The sequence below is a fragment of the Eptesicus fuscus genome, chromosome 3 (genome assembly GCF_027574615.1).
Source record: "Eptesicus fuscus isolate TK198812 chromosome 3, DD_ASM_mEF_20220401, whole genome shotgun sequence".
NCBI classification, from domain to species: domain Eukaryota; kingdom Metazoa; phylum Chordata; class Mammalia; order Chiroptera; family Vespertilionidae; genus Eptesicus; species Eptesicus fuscus.
In genome coordinates this window covers 64666564-64689568 of record NC_072475.1, presented here as the reverse complement: position 1 = coordinate 64689568, position 23005 = coordinate 64666564, and the positions used below count along the sequence as shown (strand labels likewise).

At 33.9% G+C, this 23005-nt stretch overlaps 1 non-coding gene across 1 annotated transcript in view; it reads right to left on the bottom strand.

Annotated features, from left to right (window-relative positions):
* LOC103290701 (uncharacterized) overlaps window positions 1–23005 on the bottom strand; it is a 608248-nt gene that overhangs the window by 437629 nt on the left and 147614 nt on the right. The window contains exon 3 of the transcript XR_008555587.1: window positions 3200–3250. This is a non-coding gene — a transcript (uncharacterized LOC103290701). The remainder of the gene's footprint in view (window positions 1–3199; window positions 3251–23005) is intronic.

Below are 23005 nucleotides of genomic sequence, written 5' to 3'. Positions count from 1 at the left end.
AAAAATGTAATACCAAGCAAAAGCCTTTTCGAGATTATTTTTTTGATTCAGTCTATCTTCTTTATTTATAGACATTTTGGGAAAAGGATGACATTCAATTATAGTACTTATCCCAAATAACTCAAATCTCAGCTAAAAATTTATAAATTTGTGGATTGTGAGATAAATATTAGTATTTCCTTAAATTTTAACTAATAAATAAAAGTTAATTGGTTCACATGCAAAAGTAAATTGATGAAAGGCCAAAAAATAGAATAAACGGGGAAAAGGAGGTTAGGGGATGCACTTTGTTTAATATCTAATTTGAGACCTGTCAAAGAAGTGGGGCATGTCTTATTACTGGTATATGAAAAATGAAGAATGGATGCTTTTGCATACAAATAAATGCAAGTATAGAAACATAATAGAAAGCTTTGTGTTACAATGGAACTTAAACTCCTCTGGGCAGTGATCAGCTAAGAAGAAACAGAGACAGATATAATGCAATGATTAACTAGCTGATGAATTTATTATTCATGACAGGTATGTAAGCAGTCAGGGCAGCTATGCTGGTGGCTTCTCCTCATCAAGCAGCTTTGCCAGGACAGACTGCAGGCTTGGAACCAGGCATGACACAAAAACAATAAAGCCTATTGCCAGCTAAGGGAGGAGTCAGCACAATCCAACTCCAGTTTTTAATAGTACTAGAAATCTCTCTTGAATAATGTTTCCCCTTGTGATTGGCATATATTGTATTTATAGAATGTTGCCAGCACTTACCTCTATTTATCTTACTATGCATAGTAGCATACCTGAAATAACTACCTGGAAATTGTAAGTATATTACAGGAAAAAAGTGACTTTATCATTAGTTGGCAAAAATGTCTGTTGATAGGTATAACCATCATGTCATTACACGAACAGATGGTCAAAGTGAGTTCATTTTACTGACAGTATATTATGTGGGTCTTTTTATCCCTGAACAACCAAACCAAAGTACAACACAGAAGAGGCCATCATGCCTTCCCGCATTTGGTTGGCAGCTTTATCTGTGATATATGAAAATAAAAAAACAAACTGGGCTGTAATCCTGCATACTACCATTTCCACATAACATTTAATAGAATATTTAAGTATTCATATTAAAAAGTCATCTGGTATTTGTGAAGATAAAAAAAAAATAAATAGGGTTTTTAAAAATCTTTCAAATCCATGATCTCCAGTTAAAGGAGAAAAATAAAATAGTCATATTTCTTATACTTCAGTGTTTGTTTGTTTTTAATTTAAGCAACAGTTTAAAAGGGGGGGGGGGAAGCAAGTTACAATTCTTTATTGTTATTCAGGTATTTTAATAAAATGTTAGAAAAAGATATTTTAAAAAAGCAATCTCCATGTTAAAATCAATTTCTCTTTGAAAGGTTGTGCTCTCTCTGTGTATATATTATTTTACTGAATAATTTTAAAGTATAACAGCTTAAATATTCATAAATGAATGAATAGTCTAGCAGGTATCCAATCACCAATTACTACATTTTACACCATGAGATCTCTTGAAATACACACACACACACACAAACATACATTGCTTCTAGTATGTAGACTCAGTATGATAGCTTCATCTCTAGAACTAATGCAAATAGAAAATATTACCTTGATTTTGTGAAATAAAAAATACCATGGGGCCTTAGCTGGTTTGGCTCAGTGGATAGAGCATTGGCCTGCGGACTGAAGGATCCTGGGTTCGATTCTGGTCAAGGGCACATGCCCAGGTTGCAGGCTCAATCCACAGTGCGGGGTGTGCAGGAGGCAGCCGATCAAGGATTCTGTCTCATCGTTGATGTTTCTCTGTCTCTCTCCTTCTCCCTTCCTCTCTAAAATCAATCAAAATATTATTTAAAAAATATTATGGGGTCAAGAAGAGAGAATGTATGAATATATTTCTATCTATAACAGCTAATAGTAAAAGCAACAGCTGAAAATTATATTGCTAAAATGCATCTACACATGTGGTTATGAAAACCTAGGCTCAAGAAAAATTCTAGTTACCCACCTTCAAAAAGAGCTGATGAAGTATGAAGTTTAAGATACATCTTTAGTACTTCCATATCTTAAAATATTGCCAAGTATTAATTTTTCATCAAGTTGTCATTTTCTCTGACATTTGGTTTTATTAATCAAGGCATTTATCATTAATTTGTAGAAAATATCATAATTAAGCCAAATAAAATAAAACCCTTAAAAGGTTAAAATTAGAAAGCAGGTGAATTAGAACTTTGACATTACCCTGTTGACATACAAGAGCTATTTGAAAGTATGGGAGTCAAGTTTTTTCAGTTAGTTTGATGCCTCAATCTTGGGGCTGGGTACTTTTTTTAAATGTTATAAAGATTTGATTTAAAGCTCCCTGACAGTTTTGACATTCAGGTGAAAGTACTGCTGCTGCATTTGGAACAATTTGCATATCCCACTGCTAAATAGAATGTTTGAGGTGTGCACTGGTGTAAAGAAATGAAAAACAAGCTATCACACATGTTTAAGTGATGGTTGGATCACACCACCCCATCCCTCCAATGTAATCTGTGATTTACTCTTCTATAATAAATTACCCTACCATGTTATTCTCACTGGAAGATCTAACCATGCATGTAAGGAGCAAAGTAATTACAGCCCCCTCTTGTCTAAGAAACCTTCTTCAATCCCTATGAGCTCTTTATACACAATGAAGGGACACAAGTCGATTGTAAACTTCTTGCCTGCAATTCTGGACTTTTGTAGCCATGAAATCTCATCTGAACAGTTTTGCTGTTTCCAACAAATGCATTTTTATTTTTTAGTTAGTTATAAAGCTCTTTCTGATGCGGAATAGATACTGACTTATTGGTTTTGAGTCAATATGCCTATTTAAGAAAAGGGAAAGGTATAGAATTAGAAGAGTTCCAAACTGATTTAAACAAAGGGAGGGGCCATAATACATTCCCATATAGAAGGAAGAAAGGATACAACACCACCTAATTAGGCTGAGATATTCTCAGATAACACAAGCTTTTTTCTTTCTTGAGTTATAATTTCAGATTATTCTTTAGGCAGACATAGAAAAGGATAGTTAATGCATTAAAGGGCAATAAAGGAAAGACTTGAGTTTGTAAACCCAAACACTTAGATATTATAAAACTTTTCAAGAATATCAAACCTATTCAAGAAAAATCTCATTGGCCATTACCTTTAGCCTTCAGTGTCTCAAAAGGCAAGTCTTAACACTTCTTTTGTGTGACTGTAAAAAGAAAAACTCAGAATTAGAATTCTGCTAAGGAAACAATTTAGCTTTTCATAATATCTTTATTACTAATTATAAAAAGTAGATAGCTAAGTTTGTATATGTCAATTAATATCTATAATTTTTATAAAATAGGCTAACATGTTCATTTGTGGATGTGCAGAACAACTACTCAGTAAAATATGGTACAAATATGTAATGTAAACCACTATATATACAGGGTTTATATGGAGAATATGTTATTTATTATAGTATTACTAAAAGATTTCTTATTTTACACAAATAAAGGCTTTTACATTTATATTTCTATAATTTAAAAAAACTAATTCCAAATAGTCTTTACCCCATTTGTTTATTCTTAATTATCAGAGAGTTTGCCAAGACTCTCTGATCTACTATACACACTATACTGGAGTAAGCACTGGTGAGTTAGGAAGTATACAAGTAAGAAAATCCCAGGCCCTATCCTCAAAATAGTGAGTCAAGTTGGAGAGATGTGCATAAAAAAGATAATCCAGAAAGAAAATAAAGTAAGTGGGTGGAAAGAAATAGGGAGCAGAGGGTAACATGTTCAAAATAGCTAGAACTGGTCTAAAGCACCTAATGCATGGACGTGAGAACATGGCATCATGTTTCCTGTTCTAGCAAGCAAGGGTAATAGTAAGATCCTACCCAGATTTGGAGGGAGGGATGTCAAATAAATGGATAGTATAGAATCAAAGCTGGGACTGAGAGCAGTTAAGCAGGCAGGATGTTGAGGTGCCTTTGAAGCCAATTCAGTGAATTTGAACTTGAAAAAATTTAACTAGAAGCAACTCTCCTATTAAAAATTGAGTTTGATATTATATGTCCTTGGAATGTGATCCAAATTTGCTATGAAATCTCAATTATGACCTTCAGGTCATATTTACTAATAATCTCCACAGAGACTCAGCCATTTGAAGTCTCAAAAGCAGTTGTGCTAATGGAAATTCATATATATACATAACCCAATCCTGTAAAACAGTGCATCTATAGTGAAAGACCTATTATAATGAAAAAAAAAAGTCAAGAATTTTAATTGATGGGATCTTTAATATGCATAAACAATACTTTACAAAGGGAAAACAAATAATCAAAAAACAAACCACACCAGTAAATCAAAATAATACTGAGTTTAGGCTTTACTGATAGATATAAACAGGATCCAGAAAAGGAAGGTGCTGGTCCTATAATATTCAGGCTATGTGAATAATATCATACTTATTTTGCAACACCAAACTTTAGAAGAGGCACTGAAAATTAGAATTTCTTAGAAGGACTGAGATAAGAACCATTATTCATGGATAAACAGAGATAACTAGGAATGGAAAAGAAAAAAAATGTTCAGATTGTAGGGATGAAGTAGGGAAGGACACTTGGGAGAAAATTAATTTGGCTACTACATAATATATTATAAAATTAATTTTTATTTATTTATTGTCTGTTTCTCCCACTAGAATGAAAGTATCATGAGGTCAGTACTGTGTTTTTCACTGTATTACCCCATTTTCATAAATGGTGTCTGCCACAGAGTAGCAGATCAATGAATATTTATTGAATAAAAGAATGAACAGCCTGACCAACCTATGAAATAGGCACTAAGTCCACACCCATTTATAGATGAAGAAATTTATGCTTAAGGAAGTGAAATGTTATGAACTAAATTAAACTTTGTCCTTTGCAACCCCAAACTGCTATAACCCATTGTTTATAGTCTTCCACTCAATATTCATTCTAGCAGGGAAACAAGCAAATACAATGTTAAGGCTTCTAATATATATATATATATAAAGTTTAAGCAACCTTTATGACGGAACGACTGGAACGACCGGAATGATGGGTCAACCAGTCGCTATGATGTACACTGACCACCAGGGGGCAGATGCTCAAGGCAGAAGCTGCCCACTGGTGGTCAGTGCGCTCCCATAGGGGGAGCACCGCTCAGCCAAAGCCAGTCTCCTGGCTGGCGAGCACAGCTGCAGCGGTGGGAGCTTCTCCTGACTCCACGGCAGCACTACAGAGTGGAGGCGGCAGGTGCAGCAGGCCGGGATGAGCATGAGAGGTGCAGTGCCCAGCCCCAGTACTGGCTCCTCCCTGGCTGCCTGCCGCTTGGCAACTGCTACATCCCCCCAGGGGTCCCGGATTGCCAGAGGGAGCAGGCCAGGCTAAGGACCACCCCGCTCCAGTGCACGAATTTCATGCACCAGCCTCTAGTTTTATATAATAGTACTATGAAGACAAACAAAACAAAGTAACAGCATTGAGAGTTACATGGGCTGGTATTTTAAATGGGTTTGAACAGGAAAGCTTCTCAGAGGAGATGACAATAAGAAAAGGCCTCAGTAAAGTGAGGGATAGAGTCAAAAAATATCTGGTAGACTATATAGGCTCTTACAAGGATTAAACAAGATATATATTACCTTTCTCATAACATGGCTATCACACAACAAACAGTACTCTCAATGACTATTGTTTTATTTTGCTATTATTTTTATAAATGGTAAATTCCCCCACTAGATTATAAATTTGTCAGACATTCATTTTTATTTTGCTACAACTCCTTAAGTAGTGTCTAGCAAGAATTCAGTAAACATTTATAGAACTAAAAATAGAATTACACATTACCAGTTTATTAATTAGAAAAAAGTAAACAGTCTATTATTATATGAACATGAAAAAGTAACCATATTCAATATGCCTGAGTCAATTTAATTCTGTTAAATCAAAGTTGCTTAATAATTAATCATTTATGGATTAAAAAGAAAGCAAAAATGAAAAAATACATATAAAATGGCTACATCCAGTAAATCATAGGTTAAAGAAAGTAATAAAGAATAATCAGAAAAAAATGAAGTTTTCAATATTAGTCCACTTCTTTACCATTTACATGCTCCATCTGACTCAATCAGACTAAGGAGTCTACTACACAGTCTACTATTATTGATACTCTTTGAATGTATCAATAATTTGAAATATAAAAAAATCCAAATAAATAAGTTTGTATGAAAAGAAACTCCAGTTTTTTATTCTACTGCCGCGCTTTGTAAAATCTGGGGTATTTAAAAAATTAAATCCTGAGTAGAATAAAGGAATCGAGAAAAAACAAGCGAGTGCAAAGGGTTAATTTGTAATGCCAATGAAAGAAATTCAAATTAAAATAACTTAAAAATTCCATAGTAGTGAGCTGGTTAAATAAATTATATGTGATATAATGATAAACTTTCATAAAATGTGGCAAGTGAAAATTTACAATATGTCATTAAGTTTAAAAAGCAGGTTATAAAATGATAATAAGATACCAATTTTAATATTTAATATATGGGGAAAGAGAGAGAGAGAGAGACAGACAGACAGACAGACACTATGATAATGTTTGGTCATATGTATATATAAATGCAGATCTGTATGTATGTGTGTGTATGTATATATTAGAAAAAACGTATGTATTAGTAAAAGCATGTAAGGACCTATAAACTAAATTATTCCTGATAACTATCTCAGACACTAAGGTTATGGGAGATATTTTTCCTCTTACAATTTCTTTTCAAAGTTTCTACAATAAGCACAAATTACCTTGGGGTTTTTTTTAATCCTCACTCAAGGATATATTTTTATTGAATTTAGAGAGGAAGGGAGAGAGAGACATCGATGTGAGAAACATAAATTGGTATGTGCCCCGACCAGGAATCGAACCTAAAACCTAGGTATGTGCTCTGATCAGGAATCAAACCTGCAACCTTTTGGTGTATAGGACAATGCTCCAACCAACTGAGCTACCCTTTCATAAACAAAAAAAGCACTAAAACAAGACACTTGCTGTGTGTTTCAGAAGAAAAAAAAAAAAAAAAGATGATATATTATTAGATTTCCTGAATGTTAAGAAAGACATTTGAAAATGTCTATCTGTCCCTATTTCTGGAAAAGCTACCTTTATTAACTGCATAGGTTAAATTTTAAATAAAGAAGATGGAGTAAAGAAAGAGAACAACAAAAAAAGAAAAAGAACCCTGGCAGTAGTGTCTTATTGTTGGAGCTTCATCCAGAACACCACAAAGGTGGTGGGTGTGATTCCCAGTCAGGGCACACACCCAGGTTGTGGGTTCAATCTCTGGTCAGGGAGCATGTGGAGGTGGCTGATGGATGTTTCTCTCACACATAAATGCTTCTCTCTCTCTCTCCCTTCCTCTCTCTAAATATCAATTTTAAAAGAAGAAGAAGAAAAAACAAACAAACAAGATTTGTAATTTAAAAAAAAAAGTCAACTACCTATAATGGTATTTATCAGATTCCTAAAAAGCTAATTTCAATTAATTTTTTTAAAAGCCACAACCTAGAATGTAGAAAACATGAAGTTTGAGGTTATATTTATGTAGTAAGCATACTATTATAAGAGAAACCACATAAAACATAGTAGGATCACTATAAAGAGACAAACAAAATATACCTTAAGAGAGAACAGATGAAGCTATATCAAATCAGTTTTGGAAGTTGGAGAAGTATAATTTCAAATAAGTAAAAATTCAAAGTAAGGAAATGACACATTAGGATAAAATAAACTGAAACTCCTAAAGACTGTTTCTTCTCTATCAATCCTTAAATAAAATGAAGTATTCTTTATTAAATAAAAAGTATACATACATAGTTAAGAGAACAAGATGCATTCCCTCTAAGTCTGGAAAAGACTAATTTAGTTCTCGTGGAGGTATCCATTCTGGCTTTGGATATTATTATAGTTTTTAAAACACCAGAGAAATCTACCAGGTTCTACGGCAGACATCCTCCAAGAATCTGTAAGAGTGACCTGGCTAAACCCCATACTAAAGCCATTTAAAATCAAATCAAATTCCATTGAGCAGAGATCTAGGGCAACAACAAAAGACCATTCACTTGACTCAATTATATGTGATGTTAGGTATTTCAGTTTCCCTTCCAAACAGAGAAAAAAAGTTCAGAATGATTATGTACTAAATACTGCATTTAACCCAAAAATCCAATCAATTTCTTTTTTTTTTTCTCATTTGTCTCTTTAAAAGTAATCCAAGCCCATTCTTTTATCACGGTGCAGCTTTACCCTGTTTATTTTTATTTCCCAATAGCAGAATGCCTTAAATAAATTCTTAAAAACCAACACACCAACAAATAAATTAAAAAGTCAATCACTATAAAAGGCACACAGTCCAACAGCTTAATACATATTAAAAAAACAGGTAAACAGAATGTATTTCTAAATTATTTACTTAATCTTCTTCAACTAAAACTTCAAAGTTTTTGAGCCTGGAATGTATATTCTTGCTAAGGATCCATAAAACAATTACTCTTAAATATTCTATTAAAATGTTTTAATAAAAATAATTAAAAAACACCAAAGTAAATGTGAATTTACACAGTTGCACAAGTACATTAGAAATGCAAAACATTAAGATTTCAGAGGTCTGTGAAATTCCCTTCATGCCCTAACCCACGGACACAGAAAATAGTATGGTGAAGGCCTGTGGGAAGGAGGGAGCAGGGGTGAATGGGGGGTAAAAAGGGACATCTATAATACTTTCAACAATAAAGATAAATTTTAAAAAATTCAGTCATGCCAATGTTCAATGTCCTCTTTCAGATGTTTTATTCCACAATACCTTTGAACAGAATGAGTTGAAATACTCTGTACTAAATTATATTAATGCGATTGATAGAGTAATGGTTTTGGAGCAAACATTTATAGAATGCTCTTACTCCTAAATATAATAAGAAAAATACAATTTTGAAATTATGGAAAATGTTAATAAATCTGAAACTAGAAGGATGAAAAGAAAGAATGAACAGTAGACAAAAATCACCATTTCTTCTGGACCAAAAACCAGTTCAGCTAAAATTTGAAGAGTGATTGTACTTGATGCAATTTAACATCAATTACCTGGAATACAGGTTAATTAAAATTTTTCGCTAGCTAAGGGTGAATAAAGTTTATGTTTTGAACATTTTAACTAAAAACCTAAGGTACACTAGTAGGTTCAATGCTTCTATGTCTTCCCTCATAGGTCGGACGGTCTGTTCTATGCTTCAATGTCTCTGGTTCTATTTTTGTTCATTAATTTATGTTGTTCAAGATCATGTGATATTTATCTTTCTTTGACTGGCTTATTTCACTTAGCATAATGCTCTCCAGTTCCATTCATGTTGTTGCAAATGGTAAGAATTCCTTCTTTTTATAGCAGCATAGTATTCCATTGTGTAGATGTACCAGTTTTCTACTCCACTCATCTGCTGATGGACAATTAGGCTAGTTCCAAATCTTACTATTGTAAATTGTGCTGCTATGAACATAGGTGTGCATATATCCTTTCTGAAAGGGAAGTGTAAAAACAATTCTGCTTAATGTAGTCTTGGTAAAAGGTTAAATGTAAGTCTCCTTTTAGGACAATTGCATTGTCAATACTTAGAGCTTTAAAACAAAATAGTGCTGTTTTCAAATCATTCCACATTTGATAAGTGGCAACAATTTTCTTATACTTTTGTAACTCTCAGAGGAGGCAATGTCAGAAGAAAGCTTCTTAACTTTGCTCTTTACTTCTAAAGATTATCAGATAACTAGAGTCCCGGTGCACAAAATTCGTGCACGGAGGGGGGGGGGGTGTCCCTCAGCCCCGCCTGCACCCTCTCCAATCTGGGACCCCTCCAGGGATGTCTGACTGCCTGTTTAGGCACGATACCGGTAGGATCGGGCCTAAACGGGCAGTTGGACATCCCTCTCACAATCCAGGACTGCTGGCTCCCAAGTGCTCGCCTGCCTGCCTTTCTGATGGCCCCTAACCGCTTCTGCCTGCCAGCCTGATAACCACTCCCCTGCCAGCATGTTTGCCCCTAACTGCCCTCCCCTGCAGGCCTGGTCACCCCTTACCCTACCTTGCAGGCCTGGTCACCCCTAACTTCCCTCCCCTGCAGGCTTGATCGCCCCCAACTGCCCTCCCTTGCAGGCCTGGTCCCTCCCAACTGTCCTCCTCTGCTGGCCATCTTGTGGCAACCATCTTGTGTCCACTTGGGGGCAGCCATCTTTGACCACATGGGGGCAGCCAGCTTGTGTGTTGGGGTGATGGTCAATTTGCATATTACCCTTTTATTAGATAGGATAGAGGCCTGGTGCACAGGTGGGGGCCAGCTGGTTTGCCCTGAAGGGTGTCCGGGATGAGGGTGAAGGTTCCCTTGAGGCGTGGGGCGGCCTGGGCGAGGGGCCTGTGGTGGTTTGCAGGCCGGCCATGCCCCCCGGTGACCCAAGCAGAGGCCCTGGTATCTGGGATTTATCTTCTATAATTGAAACTTTGTAGCCTTGAGCGGAGCAAAGCCTCCTGCTTGCTCTGTGGCCGCAGCCATTCTTGTTGGGATTTATTTATCTTCTATAATTGAAATTTTGTAGCCTTGAGCGGAGACCAAGGCAGGCCAGGGCTGCGGAACCTTGGCTTCCTCCATCGCCGGGGGCAACCCAAGACTCCTGCTCTCTCCAGCTCTGTGGCTGCTGCCATTTTTGTTGGGATTTATTTATCTTTTATAATTGAAACTTTGTGGCCTTGAGTGGAGGCCTGGGCCCGCTAGTGTATGCAGAAAGCTTGGCTTCCTCCATTGCGGGGAAACCCAAGCCTCCTGCTCACTCTGTGGAAGCAGCCATCTTGGTTGAGTTAATTTGCATACTCGCACCTGATTGGCTGGTGGGCGTGGCTTGTGGGAGTAGCAGAGTGATGGTTAATTTGCATATTACTCCTTTATTAGATAGGATAGCAACTACATAAGCATTCCCTATATTCAGGTTTTGCACTAAGTGCTTTTATGTATATTTACTTATTTAGACCTCACAAAAACTCTAGTACAGTGGTCAGCAAACTCATTAGTCAACAGAGCCAAATATCAACACTACAACGATTGAAATTTCTTTTGAGAGCCAAATTTTTTAAACTTAAAGTTCTTAAAACGCCACTTCTTCAAAATAGACTCGCCCAGGCCTGTGGTATTTTGTGGAAGAGCCACACTCAAGGGGCCAAAGTGCCGCATGTGGCTCGTGAGCCGCAGTTTGCCGACCACGGCTCTAGGAGGTAGGTATCTTGATATCTAATGTCATTATCCCCACTTTATTTATGTGTAAACTGAGGCACAGAGAGATTAAGTGATTTGCCAAAATTCACCTCTCTACTAAGTGACAGAACCAGGATGTACACCCAGTCAATCTGGCTGCAGAATATGTACTCCTACAAACCATACTACATTTCCTGTTCCAATATGTCATGAGCTGATGGGTTGTCTTATGTGGTTTTATATTCAGCACAAGTCTACCTCTTCATGATCATGCAAGAAACATCCATACTGCTTTGCTCAGACATGTCCATTTAGGGAGTTTTTCTTACGTTGCTGACAAAACTGGCACCACCACTGTGAAGCTGGCAGTTATGTACCACTGTAAATTTCCCAGAGTTAAATGCCAAGATTGAAAAATAAGACACCATGATCTCAGTAAATGTGGAACCCTACAATAAAAGCTGACCCCTCATTTCCTTTTGAGAAATAGTTCTGATGGCATATAAAATTGAATGATTATGCATTTGAAGGGCCAACCAAGACAAATGGGCCATGTTATCTTATCAGCACCTAAAGGTGAGACTGTCTGTTATTCCTAATTCATATGAAATGAGGAATAAACCAGATTATTTGATTTTTTATTTTGTAGTCTTAATAGAGTCTGTGAATTAAAATATTAAAATAAAAAATGCATATTTAGTGAGGGCAGGCAAGTTGCTTCAGTGGCCAAAGCTGCAAAAACATAAAAATTGTCTTGGCATTTCCTTCTCACTGACAGATTGAGTGTTCCCAGAGATAACAACCAATTTGTTTCTCAGGGTTTGCTTTTAGTGTACCAACCTTTACATTTTGAGTGATCCCACAAAAAGCAAAGGATGAAAAAAAAAAGAAGACAAAAAGAAAAGATTCCTATCCTTAAAGTTTTCAGTGATAAATTTATTCCATTTTATTTGTATTGAATTATTTCCTACATATAAATGCAATTAAGCAGGTACCAGTGAGACACAAACATTAAGAGCAAAATAAGGCAGAATATTCAGAGTCCTGAAACATGGTTAAACATCAAATACCCAATTAAAAAAAAAAAAGTACAGCACAAGGCAAATAGACATGGAGATGCAAGAATTCGTAAGTCCTAGCTGGGTAGCTCAGTTGTTTATAGAGTGTCATCCCAATAGACAAGGTTGTGGGTTTGATCCCCAGTCAGAATACATATAAGAATCAACCAATGAATGCATAAATAAGTGGCACAACAAATATATCTCTACTATCCCTCTCTCTCTCTCTCTCTCTCTCTCTCTCTCTCTCTCTCCTCTCTCTCTCTCTCTCTCCTCCCTTCCTCTCTCTAAATAAATAAATAAATAAATCATAAATAAATAAATAAATAAATAAATTTTTTAGAAGAGTTCATAACAAGAAAGAACTGAGGAACTTTTCTTCATTAGACCCAGGGACTTATACAGAGTAACTGATTCCAATGCAGCTAAGCCAGCTGGAAATGAGAACCTGGTTAAAATTGAAAGTATGCCTGGAATAAAATACCATCCTCAGCTCCTTCTGTCTCTAAATCATCCCACATACCATAGTAAAACAAATATTTGGAAATCAACTAGGTATTACCTTATTCCTTATAATGATTCTAATCACGATATGGAATCTTACATGCTTAGTTTTCAATGTCCTCCATAACTTGGTTCCATTTTGTAACCTTTCTTCAAATGCAGAAATTGTAGCCTCCAATCCAATCATATACAATTTTAAACCAATTTACATTGATTCAACAAATATTTATTCAGGTTTACAATGTGTAAAGGGGTATTCACATAACTAAAATCTACATGGTCTTGGAGCTAAAGAGCCAAGCACTAAACTCCAGTTTCTCTAAAACACTCAGTATACCTATGCTTTATCCCTCTCACTCTTGTCTTATTCTTATGCAGATATCTACTCATGGCCTTCTCTTGTATTCAGCAAAAACTGATTCAGATACAATCAATTCAATCACTCTCATTTTAACTCAGACACCTATATTTCTCTTTAGAAAATACTGACCATTTGGACACTTTAGAAAAAATACAGAAGGCTAACCTTATGCTCTGTTCCCAGTACTCTCACACAGGCACAAAACATCATGGATCCTAAATTAACATAACACATATAAACACATACACACAAACTCTTTTACCAGGATGCAGACACACTGGTCTTCTTTATAATGGTGGGGCAAAAGGAGGTTTACAGTTGTGAGTATTCAAAACAGAGTTTATTCTTGTATTATTTATTAATTATTGTATCATTTTCCATAGAACAAGATGTATTGTCAATGTACGTCCACATGTGACAATAATTATAATACATATAAAGGTTTAAAAAATAATAAATTATTTATTTAAACTAGGGATTAGCAAACTTTCTGTTAAATGCCAAATGATAAATACTTTAGCCTTTGTAGATCATATATTTTTTGACTCAACCATTTAACTCTGCTACTATTGCATGAAAGCAACCATACACAATATATACACAAAAAGGCATGCTTGTATTTCAACAAAAATTTATTTACAAAAACAGAGTGACCATCAGGGAAATGCAAACCAAAACCACAATGTGATCTCACTTCATACCTGTTTAAATGAGTACTATTTTTAAAAAGACAAGAAAAATTAACAAGTTTTGGCAAGAATGTAGAAAAAGGGAACCTTTGTGCACTGTTGATGGGAATGTAAATTAGTACAGCCACTATGGAAATCAGTATAAAGGTTCCTCAAAAAATTAGGGAACTGTATGACCCAGCAATTCTACTTCTGGGCATTTATCCAAAAGAAATGAAAACACTAACTCGAAAAGATATCTGCTTTTTTTTTTTTCTTGTTTGTTCATTTGTTTCTTTCAGTTTTATATTCCACATAGTGAAATCTTGACTTTTTCTGTCTGACTTATTTCGCTTAGCATGATATTCTCAAGATCCACTCATGTTGTTGTGAATGGCAGTATTTCATCTTTTCTTATGGCTTAGTATTCCATGAAACTTATATAATTTTATTAACCAATGTCACCCCAATAAATTTAATTTTAAAAATATGTGTATACACCCATATTCACTGTAGCATTGTTTATAATAGTCAAGACATTAAACAATCTAAGTATCCACCAATGGATGAATGAATAAAGGTAAAGTAGTGCATATATACACAACAGAACCGTATTCAATCATAAGAAAAAAAAAAAAAGTAGAAAATCCTGCCATTTGCAACAACATATGGACCTTGAGGGCATTATGCTAAATGAAATAAGTCAGTCAAAGAAAGACAAATACCATATAATCTCATTTCTACTTAATGGAATCTTGTGAAATTAAAAACAAACAAACAAATGAAACTCATATATACAGAAGATAGATTGTAAATAAGTCTTGGGGATGAAGTATATGTCATAGTGATTATAGGTAATAATACTGTATTGTATATTTGAAAATTGCTAAAAGAGTAGATCTTAAAAGTTCTCATTACAATAAAAACATTTTTAACAATGTGTGATGCCAGTTGTTAACTACAGTTACGGTGGTGACTATTCTACTATATATATGAATATCTATATATATACATATACATACACACACACACACACACACACACATGAATTATTATTATTCCGGCATTATGTTGCATACCGGAAACTTATTTAATGTTATATTAACTAAAGAGAGAGAGTGGAATAAATTTATTGACCTAAACCCATTAGGGAAGTCTACAAAATTTCTATATGGGAGACTTATCAACAAAATTTGATTAGAAGGGGTGCTAGAAGAACTTATGTTAGAACTTCCTTTGCATGATATGCATGTTGCTTTTACATAAATTGTACAAGGATTGAGGGATTGATGGAAATTATGGAAGCTCCAAACCCCTGAGATCACTCTTGTTGCTGCCATCCAATCCTGCAATCAATTTTGGGATATTTTGGGCATTACATTTGGTCTTATGTTAAGGTGACCAGACGTCCCGCTTTTGGCGGGACAGTCCCGATTTTTAACAATTTGTCCCGTGTCCCGTGGTGTTTTAAAAAAGTCCCGATTTTTTGAAAGAATGCACGACAAGCTAGGGATCGGCGGGAGAACGGGAAGGGAATATACGGTTTGCGGCGGCCATGTGGCTATTTAGCCAGGATATGAGTTTTATATTATTTTTGTTAATTTTATAATGTTAAACTTTAATAATAACAAATAATTGTTGAGAACTGATTATCGAGAACTACTTATCAAAGTTCGCATTGTTGATCAGTTGTTAGAATTCGACCACCATTGTTTGGACTTAATGAACAATGGCATTTTTTGGGATTGGCAACGACGAAAACATTTTGTAACTGTCTCTCAGACGATACACATCGTACTGCGTGCTAGTAAGCTAGTTAAACAAGTGATGTCATTACAAATCAGCTATTCAGATAATTTAGGTAAGTAATTTATTTATTTATTTCATAAATACATAAATTTTCTTGAATTTAGCAGACAGTACTCGTATTATTTATAGTTTATAGTGGCGGCAAAAAGTCTAGCGCCGGCCTTGAAAGTGACACTTACGACTTACGCTATGGCAAATTCAGAGGAAAAATAATACAAGTTAGTATTGTTATTATTTAGAAAGAAATATAGGATTAAAATTAAAATAATTTTTAAAATATAGTTACTTTATAACAATCAAATTAATTTAATTTATAAACTAACAATAAAATATGTTCATGTAATTATGTACCTACTTACTGTGTTTTTAAGCAATATGTATATAATAATTTATAATATAATTTTAAATTATTTTTTTTAGATTTTTAACATAATGAGTAAGAAAAGAGGATGCAAATTCAACGATGATCTAAGAAGTGAATTTCCTTTTATAAAAAAAAACAAAAGCGATTACATGGTAAAATGTGAGAAATGTAATGGTGAATTTTCTATTTCGCACGGCGGGAAGAATGATATTTCAAAGCACTTGGAGACACAGAAACATAAAAGATATTTAAATACTGCTGCATCTTCCTCCAAAATACAGGAATTTTTTCGGAAAACAACTTATGGAAACGAAGAAAAGAAATTAGCATTAGCAGAAGGACTTTTGTCTTTTCATGCTATTAATCACAATCATTCCGTCAGATCTATGGACTGTACATCACAAGTTGTCAAAAACTTATTCAACAAAAAATTTGCCTGTGCTAGAACAAAATCCGAGGCAATTGTGTGTAATGTGCTTCCCCATATGCATTTTCAGAATTAAAAATCTAGAAAAAATTAATTTTATATCCATATATTCTGACGCATCTAATCATAAGGATATAAAGTTATTTCCAACCATTATTAGATTTTTTGATTCGGAAACTGGAATAAAAATTAGAATTTTAGATTTCGTTTCTTTGCCCGGCGAAACTTCTGAAATAATTTTCAGTTCCATTATTAATATTTTGGAAAAAAACAATTTAAAACATAAAATGATTGCATATTGTGCAGACAGCACGAACGCAAATTTTGGAGGAAAAGCGAGAAGAGGTACAAATAAGATTTTTTATAAATTAAACAAAAACCTTAATCAAAACATTATTGGTGTTGGTTGTGCAGCGCACATAATACATAACACCATTCAAACAGCTGCTGACTTGTTGCCCGTAGATGTGGAAAATATTGTTATTAAAATATATTCTTATTTCTATATATACACTGTGCGCATTGAAATGCTTAAAGAATTTTGTGAAACTGTGGAAGTCGAATATCAGAAAATACTTGGATACAGTAAAACGCGCTGGTTAGCTCTTTTGCCAGCTGTCGAAAGAATTTTGAAAATATACGATCCTTTGAAATCCTACTTTCTATCACAGAATAAATGTCCTAGAATTTTAGAAGAGTTTTTTGAAAAAGAATCTTCAAAAATTTGGCTAGAGTTTGTACACAATCAAGCAGCTCTTTTTCAAAATGCTATAAACTTATTGAAGGTGACAAAATTTCGGTAATCGAAGTAGCAAATGAAGTTAATAATTTAAAATTTCAGTGTCAAGAGCAGTTAGAAAATTATTTTCTTCCATTAACTATCCGTAATAGTATAAGCCAGCTAGAAGAACAAGGTGCAATAAATCGTGCAGATATCATGAATCACATCAAAAAGTTCTATAGTAACTGCATAGATTATTTAGAAGAGTGGACGGTACATTACAATGATATTGAACATTTTCATTGGGTTACATTAAAACAAGAACTTAATTGGAATGATGTGCAAAAATCATTCGATCATATTACTCAAAATTTCCCATATAGTAATATTTCCGAAAATGATCTTTTTAATGAGGTATCATTATTTAAAAAATATATTGATAAGGAAAAGGTTAAATCTTGGACATCAGCAAAAATCAAAATAGAGAACAAATGGTTAGAAATATTTCATCATTTTGAAACAAACCATGTTCCATACAATAATGCACTAAAAATTGTGGAATACGCGCTGTCCTTACCAGGAACTAATGCTGCGACTGAACGCGTTTTTTCTATAGTAAATAAAGTGTGGACATCAGAAAAATCACAATTAAGTGTTGAGACTTTGAAAGCCATTTTATGTGTGAAATATAATTTAACAAATTCTTGTGAAAAATTTCATGACCTTTTAAACAACTACAGCAATCTACTAAAAAAAATTCACTCAAATGAGAAATATGCCAAAGAATAAAATAATACTATACATAATTTTATTTATTTATTATATTTGTAAATTGTACTTATGTTGAAATTTAAAAATATATATTACAATACTATTTTTGCGTTCTATGAAAATTTTTGTTGCTCCATATAGACCAAATTTTTAATCAAGAACCCCACCCCCCACCCCTCGGTCAATGGTGTCCCGCTTTACCAATGTTAAAATCTGGTCACCTTTACCTTATGTAGATGCATCTTCTTTCCATAATTATTCAATCTATCAGATTATGTGTATCCCTGTTTTAAAATCATTTTTTAAAAAGCTACAAGAAACACTTGGTTGAAGTTTAAAAAGTACATTCCCTTTCTCCATACTAATTCTGCAATTCTATTTTGAACAACTATTAATTTTGTCAGACGTGATTTGTTTGTAATAAACTCATCTTGTTCGTTGTTCATGATTTCTTTGTCTTCATAATGTTTACTGTTTTTCTTCCAGTGTTTTATTTGAAAATGTTGTCAGGCCATTTCAAGTTACATTTCATTACATCTATTATAAAAGTTTTCTTCAAAATCTTTTAGGTCTTCTAAATTTCCCAATTAGAATATATCTTCATATATCCCAAAGTACTTTTTTTTAACTTAGTTTATTTTATTTAAGTTGGGGTGTGAGAGGGGAAAAGAATTGCCTTCAAAATTTCCATATCCATTTCTTTCTTCTTGTTTTTTTTAAAACCAAGGAATAAACATTTTATTCTCAAAACTAATTAAAAGTTCTCCATGGAAGAGTTTTCTTTTTTTTAATTGTTTTCTTTATTAAGGTATTACATATGTGTCCTTATCGCCTATTGTCCTCCCACCCCCCACTCATGCCCTCACCCCCCTGTTGTCTGTGTCCACTGGTTGGGCTTATATGCATGCATACAAGTCCATTGGTTGATCTCTCCCCCTTACCCCCACCCTCCCCTATGTTCCCTCTGAGGTTTGACTGTCTGATCGATGCTTCTCTGTCTCTGGATCTGTTTTCATTCATCAGTTTATGTTGTTCATTATATTCCATAAATGAGTGAGATCATGTGATATTTATCTTTCTCTGACTGGTTTATTTCGCTTAGCATAATGCTCTCCAGTTCCATCAAAGTACTAAATACTCCTTTATCAGACTCTAGTTGATAACTATTTTCACCTATTTTAAACTAATTTTATGCTTCTAAAAATTGTACTCCAACACCAAAATAGATAAACAATTAAATTAAAACCTGGTTGGTGAAGATTCTAAATAATAGTACATTCATCCATGTTGTCATGAGACGTGTTTTTCATTTTCTATTCTCCATCTTATAGTTATAATAAATTCTACTGCCAACCCCCTTTCATTAAATAATCAGCCCTTCTATTTGTGATGACCAATAAGTTGTACTCTACTTTTCTGACAATCAATTCTGCTCTATCTGTTCTGGCTACATAAATCTCTAGAGCCTATGGTGTCAAATTATTTTTTTAGCCTCAATTAGACTTCTGCAAATGCACTAAAACTATAATATTTAAATGTAAAGTTTAACATTAAGTTATATCAGCATGTCATACAACCACAAATTTTAAAATAAAATGAGAAAATATAAGATTTTAGATACTATTATAAAAGCTACTTCAATTGAATTTAGTATTCAATAAATGAAAACATTTGAGAAGCCTAGTAAAATTAAACCTTGAGATAGTTGAAATAGCCATTCTAAATAATGGGAACATTTAGGTAATTGTCTATACAAAACAAGGATCAGGCTTTTTGAGGTTATAAAATGCTTGACCTTCCCAGGTAAGATGAATGTGGAAAGCTTACCAAGAAATTACACAACTGGGACAAGCTTGTTGAATCTATCTGAAAAATAACATTTTCAAAAGCCCCATAAAGTAACTGATTCATTAAAAAATAATTGGGAAAATTCTCTCTCTCTCCGAATATGAAGGAGAATCAAAACATTGCAATATTTACAAAAGAGGATGAAGTGTTCATGGCTCACTTGTGAGATTTGAATACCCTTTCCCCTATTTTCTTGCTCTGTATTGAGAATGTTGAAAAAAAGCAGTTCCAAAAGAACACTGGTTGCTGATCCTGAGTTCTGTTAATATCACATGATAGAATAGAAGCTTTTACATACAATCAAGCAGACAGTCACTTATTCTGTACTCAGAGGGACCAATTTCCCCCTGTAGTCATGAGTACAGCACAAATCATCAAGTGCCAAAAATTGAGTGTAAATGCAAACCTCTCAACTTCACTCAGGTATCAGCAAAAAGCACCAGTTGAGATTCATATGAAAAAAAGTCAGGGCCAAGGAGTTGAAGGGGAGAACAGACTGGAATGAGAAAGAATTAGAATAATTTATCTGCTTCTGCTACAGTTGTCTGTACACTGAAAATAATTAAACCAACCTTGCCAAAGATTTGTCTTGTTTAGGTACAAGTATCTTATCAATGAAATATCACCCACCCTATTCTCTCTCCCTATCTCTCTCCTCCTTTCCTAAACTATCTTTTTCTCTATAATAGTCTCTGACCTAAACTCTCAACCTTTCTCTTTCTCTCCCTCTCCTTCCTTCATACCACACACACACGCAGAGAGAGAGAGAGAGAGAGAGAGAGAGAGAGAGAGAGAGAGAGAAATACTGACTGCATGATGTGAACTGTTAATTTAAAAGATATTTTCTTTGAAAAAATAACTTGTGAATGTTAATATGACAGCAGAGAAGTATATCAGCTATTGAAGAATTAGGGCAATATAACCCATATCAAGTACTAAATACATTAACATACTTATTGTGCATCGTCTATAAGGGGATTGCCGTGCTGTAAATAAACTACAAAAGTCCTAATGGATGACCTCCTAGAAGTAAAGACAAGTTATTATGAAATGCTAATAACTGCAGTGAATTTGGCAGATTTTATCTTTTTCATTTCAAATACTCAGACATTTGAGACAATTTTGATAGGTTAACTCACTGAACCAAGTTAGAATGAAAGCTGGAAAGGAATATCTCTGAGTGTCAGGAAAGAGAGAACTTCAATCTAGAGCCAAGGGTGGGGCTGAAGACTTGTTGGGCTCTAGGGCATTGTACTCATGCGTACCTTGATATTTGGGGTGATGTATAGAATATTAGCAGCAATGTGTAGACAACAGACAATACCTAAATCCAGTAAGATGGGTGGAGCTACAACTGAGACATGCTTATTAATGGATGCCCTACCCATAATATTAAGAGAGAAAAATTCTGTAACTAGCTTGGAGAAGTAGTATGAAAACTTGAATCATTCTTAGGGCTCAGGGTGGTAAAAAGTCACACACAAAAATATGAAACCCAGATATATCCTATGGGCACCTTATAAATCAGCATTTACACGATATTTTGGGAATAGAAAATCCAAGTTTAAAATTTAACACAAGAACAATCAGGATTTCCTTAAATTCTTACGGGCAAAGATTGGGTCATAGGCCAAAAAGAAATGCTAAATCACTTTGGAAGAACCCACAAAACTCTCATAGAAAACAACCTCCTTCAACTGAAAATTGCAATTATTTTGTTCATTCATTCAACAAGTACATATTAAGTGCCTATTTAGGTAGATACTATTTTAGACCCAGAAGATACAGTAGTGAATAAAACACAGTTTCTGTCTTCAGCAAGTTTATGTTCTAGTAAGGAAGAGAATGAACATACACACACATATAAAAATATAATGTCCAGTACTAATAAATGTCACACAGAAAAAGCAGGATAAGGGAAAAGAGGGTGATGATATGGAAAAGCAGAAAATTTAGATGGAATGTTGACAAAAAGTTTTCCTGAGAAGGTAAAATTCCAGCAGAACAATAAACAAAGTGAAGGAGTAAATCATGAAACAGAAGGTACTTCAACAGCATCTTCAGAAGATACTTTAATTTTTACTAAAAAATTAGTAAAGACACATAATATTTATTTAATATAAGTAGTAATTTTGAACTAACTGATATATAGGAACTTTCATCTCAAGAATTGAATGTTCTTTCCAACTCTAATGTAGAATTTATAAAATTCTACATTATTGATCCATTAAAAGAAGTATCAACAGACCCCAAAGAATTTATATCATACAAAACATGTTATCTGACTACAATGCAATAAGATCAGAAATTAGGACCACAGATAGATTTTAAATCCCTATATATATGGAAAGTAAAAAACAAACAAACAAAAAAGTTTATAAATAATCCATGAATCGAAGAAAAAAATCATAATGGGAATATTAAATGAAGACACACAACAATAAAGATATTATATATTAAAACCTGTGGGATACAGCTAAAGTGGTATTTAGTGGAAATTTTATGGCCTTAATGAATATATTAGATGTTAAAAAGTTGTAAAATTAATTAGTTGAGAATCTAATTTAGCAAGTTAAAAATAATAGCAGAATAAAGCAAAGAAAAAAAAGGGAGAAGGAAATGAAAAAGATTAGAAGAAAAATCAGTGGTATAAAATGGATATACAACAGAGAGCCAAAATTGGTTGTTCAAAAGACAAAACTGGTCTTTTAAAAAGATGAACAAAATGTTAGGTTAAACCATATGAAATTGCCAATATTCAACCTAATAATAAAGTCTAATTCATCAAATTATTATTAATTTTTAAATATTGAGCAAAAAAAGCACTAATTAAATACTTCAGGAGTGAAGAGAATGAATCTCTAAAGATAGAGGACACATTAAATATCATAAGAGAATATACTAAACAACTAAATGTCAATCAACTTACAAACTCAAATAAAGTGGGCAATTTCCTAGAAAAGTATAACATAAAAAATCAATACAATAAAAAACGGAAAATGAGTAACTTTATGATCAACGATTGATAGCAAACTTGATACTAAAACTAGAGAGCATGAGAAAGGACAAGTATATACAATCTCGTTGTAAGAACATAGATGCAAAAAATGACAATTTTACTTCTTCATTCCCAGTTTGGAATCCTTTA